Source organism: Schistocerca americana, unplaced genomic scaffold, assembly GCF_021461395.2.
Source record: "Schistocerca americana isolate TAMUIC-IGC-003095 unplaced genomic scaffold, iqSchAmer2.1 HiC_scaffold_1533, whole genome shotgun sequence".
NCBI lineage: Eukaryota > Metazoa > Arthropoda > Insecta > Orthoptera > Acrididae > Schistocerca > Schistocerca americana.
In genome coordinates, this window is record NW_025725617.1 from 7,501 (window position 1) to 12,500 (window position 5,000).

The 5,000-nt window shown below is 53.2% G+C and overlaps 1 non-coding gene across 1 annotated transcript in view; it reads left to right on the plus strand.

Annotated features, from left to right (window-relative positions):
• The first annotated feature begins 3,729 nt into the window (after positions 1-3,729).
• The window catches only part of LOC124569769, a 1,910-nt gene continuing 639 nt past the window's right edge, over positions 3,730-5,000 (plus strand). Inside the window, exon 1 of the ribosomal RNA XR_006971293.1 lies at positions 3,730-5,000. This exon is cut by the window's right edge and continues 639 nt beyond it. This is a non-coding gene — a ribosomal RNA (small subunit ribosomal RNA).

The window sequence follows — 5,000 nt, forward strand, 5'->3', positions numbered from 1 at the left end:
CCAACATCACAATACTGCCTCCTGTCACACCACACAAACAATGGCAGGAATGAAAGACACAGGTCTGCCACAAGCATGGAATCAGAGCGCCGCCTGTTATGAGCCAAAGGTGCACCCTGACGTGGCAAATCAGATGATGCCGCAGTCATTTACTTACGATAATCACAATCAACAAACCGGGCCCCCCCCCCCCCCCCAAGTGCCTTAACCTAACCCGTATTGTACCTTAACCTAACCCGTATTGTACCTTAACCTAACCCGTATTGTACCTTAACCTAACCCGTATTGTACCTTAACCTAACCCGTATTGTACCTTAACCTAACCCGTATTGTACCTTAACCTAACCCGTATTGTACCTTAACCTAACCCATATTGTACCTTAACCTAACCCATATTGTACCTTAACCTAACCCATATTGTACCTTAACCTAACCCATATTGTACCTTAACCTAACCCATATTGTACCTTAACCTAACCCATATTGTACCTTAACCTAACCCATATTGTACCTTAACCTAACCCATATTGTACCTTAACCTAACCCATGTTGCGCCTTAACCTAACCCATGTTGCGCCTTAACCTAACCCATGTTGCGCCTTAACCTAACCCATGTTGCGCCTTAACCTAACCCATGTTGCGCCTTAACCTAACCCATGTTGCGCCTTAACCTAACCCATGTTGCGCCTTAACCTAACCCATGTTGCGCCTTAACCTAACCCATGTTGCGCCTTAACCTAACCCATGTTGCGCCTTAACCTAACCCATGTTGCGCCTTAACCTAACCCATGTTGCGCCTTAACCTAACCCATGTTGCGCCTTAACCTAACCCATGTTGCGCCTTAACCTAACCTATGTTGCGCCTTAACCTAACCTATGTTGCGCCTTAACCTAACCTATGTTGCGCCTTAACCTAACCTATGTTGCGCCTTAACCTAACCTATGTTGCGCCTTAACCTAACCTATGTTGCGCCTTAACCTAACCTATGTTGCGCCGTAACCTAACCTATGTTGCGCCGTAACCTAACCTATGTTGCGCCATAACCTAACCTATGTTGCGCCTTAACCTAACCTATGTTGCGCCTTAACCTAACCTATGTTGCGCCTTAACCTAACCTATGTTGCGCCGTAACCTAACCTATGTTGCGCCTTAACCTAACCTATGTTGCGCCTTAACCTAACCTATGTTGCGCCTTAACCTAACCTATGTTGCGCCTTAACCTAACCTATGTTGCGCCTTAACCTAACCTATGTTGCGCCTTAACCTAACCTATGTTGCGCCTTAACCTAACCTATGTTGCGCCTTAACCTAACCTATGTTGCGCCGTAACCTAACCTATGTTGCGCCTTAACCTAACCTATGTTGCGCCTTAACCTAACCTATGTTGCGCCGTAACCTAACCTATGTTGCGCCTTAACCTAACCTATGTTGCGCCTTAACCTAACCTATGTTGCGCCTTAACCTAACCTATGTTGCGCCTTAACCTAACCTATGTTGCGCCTTAACCTAACCTATGTTGCGCCTTAACCTAACCTATGTTGCGCCTTAACCCAACACACGTTGGGCCTTAACCCAACACACGTTGGGCCTTAACCCAACACACGTTGGGCCTTAACCCAACACACGTTGGGCCTTAACCCAACACACGTTGGGCCTTAACCCAACACACGTTGGGCCTTAACCCAACACACGTTGGGCCTTAACCCAACACACGTTGGGCCTTAACCCAACACACGTTGGGCCTTAACCCAACACACGTTGGGCCTTAACCCAACACACGTTGGGCCTTAACCCAACACACGTTGGGCCTTAACCCAACACACGTTGGGCCTTAACCCAACACACGTTGGGCCTTAACCCAACACACGTTGGGCCTTAACCCAACACACGTTGGGCCTTAACCCAACACACGTTGGGCCTTAACCCAACACACGTTGGGCCTTAACCCAACACACGTTGGGCCTTAACCCAACACACGTTGGGCCTTAACCCAACACACGTTGGGCCTTAACCCAACACACGTTGGGCCTTAACCTGCTCTGTAATTGTCATACGACGCGTTAAATTAGTGTAGTGTTGCCTAACTGCAACCCCCGCAATATAGTTTGCTACTCGCACTGCCCGGTCCCCAGAGTATCGCTTCATGTTAAACACCTTGCAGCTATACACTGTAATGCGGATGGCGGCAGGACGTACATGCTCAATGCCCTTCGCAGTTGTTCATTGGCATTCGCATGGCGAAGCACAGCCTACGTTGTGGTACGGCTTGTGGCAACTGTCCGCTGATGTTGTACGTCCAAATCACACACTGTACCGCACATTGGTCCTCATGTACTGAATGATACATCGTGGTACATGTGTGACCGTACCACGACTGCGCCAACAACGGCGAACCATACGGTCCAAATATTGTGCACTCAGCTACGTGTCGTCTCCCTATAAGAGCTGGATTGCAGTATGGTATGCCGTGGATGGCGATCAGCATGAGCCGTCTGTTGATGTAGTGGCGCGTGTTGTCAGACGTAGTCGTCTCTTCTCACACACCGTGATAGCATGGTGCACTGCGTTCCACATCTGCGACATGCGACAGAGGCCGGTTGACAGTCGTTCGCGCAATGGACATCGCATACGTACGGGGGCCACCTTCCACGTGTTCGCGAAGCGTGCACATGTTGTTGCGTGTATGTGGGCAGACATAGTGTGTCGTGACACCTGACACAGGCATGCAACAATCGTTGAATTTGCAAATGGCGATGGACGTCTACGTTTGCTGGTGACGTTACGCAAATGAAGAACTGGTAAACCGTTGTGGTGCGGTTGTTCTCGCTAGAGGTGAATCAGTGATGGCGACGATCGGTTGAGCTACCAACCGGTTGTTTCAGCGATACCCACCATGCCCACGAACGTGAATGGCATGTGGGTGTGAAGCGATACGCGGCGGTGGCTGGGTGGGACCGTCCCCGGCCGGTGAGGGGGGGCCTTCCGGCGTGCTGGCCGCGCGGTGCGTGGGCGCACGCGCTACAGCCGGCTGGTGGGGGCGGCCAGTGGCAGGCGCGCCGGCCGACGGAGGCGGCAGGCGGCGCAGCTGCGCGCCGGCGCACCCTGCACGCGGCGCCGTGCGGCCAAAGTAGGTCCTCGCGGGCCCGGTGCGAAGCGCGGTGGACATCTGCAGTGTGCTGGTCCGATTGAGGACTGTGTGCGCTGAGGATGCGCCGCCGCCCGGCGCTCGGCGCCGCGACGCCGTCTGCTGCTCGGTCGCCTCTGCGGTTCTCGCAGGTGGATTGTATCGCAGCTGTGCGGACGTGTTGGCGCGTGCGCTGTGCTGGGAGAGTTCGCTTCGGCACCCAAGTGGGGCTTTTGTCCTTCTGTGGCGCTGGCGTTGGAGCTGCCGGCCACCGTAGGTGGCGCGTGTTGTCTCCCGCCGGCAATGCCACGACAGCACGCTCCCGGGCCTCTGTCGGCAGCGGCAAGCTCAGTTGGGAGCACGGGTGGTCGCACCTAAAGCGTCTACTCGCCAAACTCCGGGCGATTGCGCCTCTCTCGAACCCGACCAAGTACTTAGGACGGCGCTGCGCGCCGCCGGGACCTGAGAGGGTTTCGAGGTGTATTGTGCAGGGGAGCTCAGCCTCCTCCTGTTTGCAGAATAATTGAGCGGACGCTTGCGTGTTCGCGCGGGCCCCCGGGACACACTCCCGGGCGGCCGGCTGCTCAGCTCTAGTTGACGCAGCTCCCTGGTTGATCCTGCCAGTAGTCATATGCTTGTCTCAAAGATTAAGCCATGCATGTCTCAGTACAAGCCGCATTAAGGTGAAACCGCGAATGGCTCATTAAATCAGTTATGGTTCCTTAGATCGTACCCACGTTACTTGGATAACTGTGGTAATTCTAGAGCTAATACATGCAAACAGAGTCCCGACCAGAGATGGAAGGGACGCTTTTATTAGATCAAAACCAATCGGTCGGCTCGTCCGGTCCGTTTGCCTTGGTGACTCTGAATAACTTTGGGCTGATCGCACGGTCCTCGTACCGGCGACGCATCTTTCAAATGTCTGCCTTATCAACTGTCGATGGTAGGTTCTGCGCCTACCATGGTTGTAACGGGTAACGGGGAATCAGGGTTCGATTCCGGAGAGGGAGCCTGAGAAACGGCTACCACATCCAAGGAAGGCAGCAGGCGCGCAAATTACCCACTCCCGGCACGGGGAGGTAGTGACGAAAAATAACGATACGGGACTCATCCGAGGCCCCGTAATCGGAATGAGTACACTTTAAATCCTTTAACGAGTATCTATTGGAGGGCAAGTCTGGTGCCAGCAGCCGCGGTAATTCCAGCTCCAATAGCGTATATTAAAGTTGTTGCGGTTAAAAAGCTCGTAGTTGGATTTGTGTCCCACGCTGTTGGTTCACCGCCCGTCGGTGTTTAACTGGCATGTATCGTGGGACGTCCTGCCGGTGGGGCGAGCTGAAGGCGTGCGACGCGCCTCGTGCGTGCTCGTGCGTCCCGAGGCGGACCCCGTTGCAATCCTACCAGGGTGCTCTTGAGTGAGTGTCTCGGTGGGCCGGCACGTTTACTTTGAACAAATTAGAGTGCTTAAAGCAGGCAAGCCCGCCTGAATACTGTGTGCATGGAATAATGGAATAGGACCTCGGTTCTATTTTGTTGGTTTTCGGAACCCGAGGTAATGATTAATAGGGACAGGCGGGGGCATTCGTATTGCGACGTTAGAGGTGAAATTCTTGGATCGTCGCAAGACGAACAGAAGCGAAAGCATTTGCCAAGTATGTTTTCATTAATCAAGAACGAAAGTTAGAGGTTCGAAGGCGATCAGATACCGCCCTAGTTCTAACCATAAACGATGCCAGCCAGCGATCCGCCGCAGTTCCTCCGATGACTCGGCGGGCAGCCTCCGGGAAACCAAAGCTTTTGGGTTCCGGGGGAAGTATGGTTGCAAAGCTGAAACTTAAAGGAATTGACGGAAGGGCACCACCAGGAGTGGAG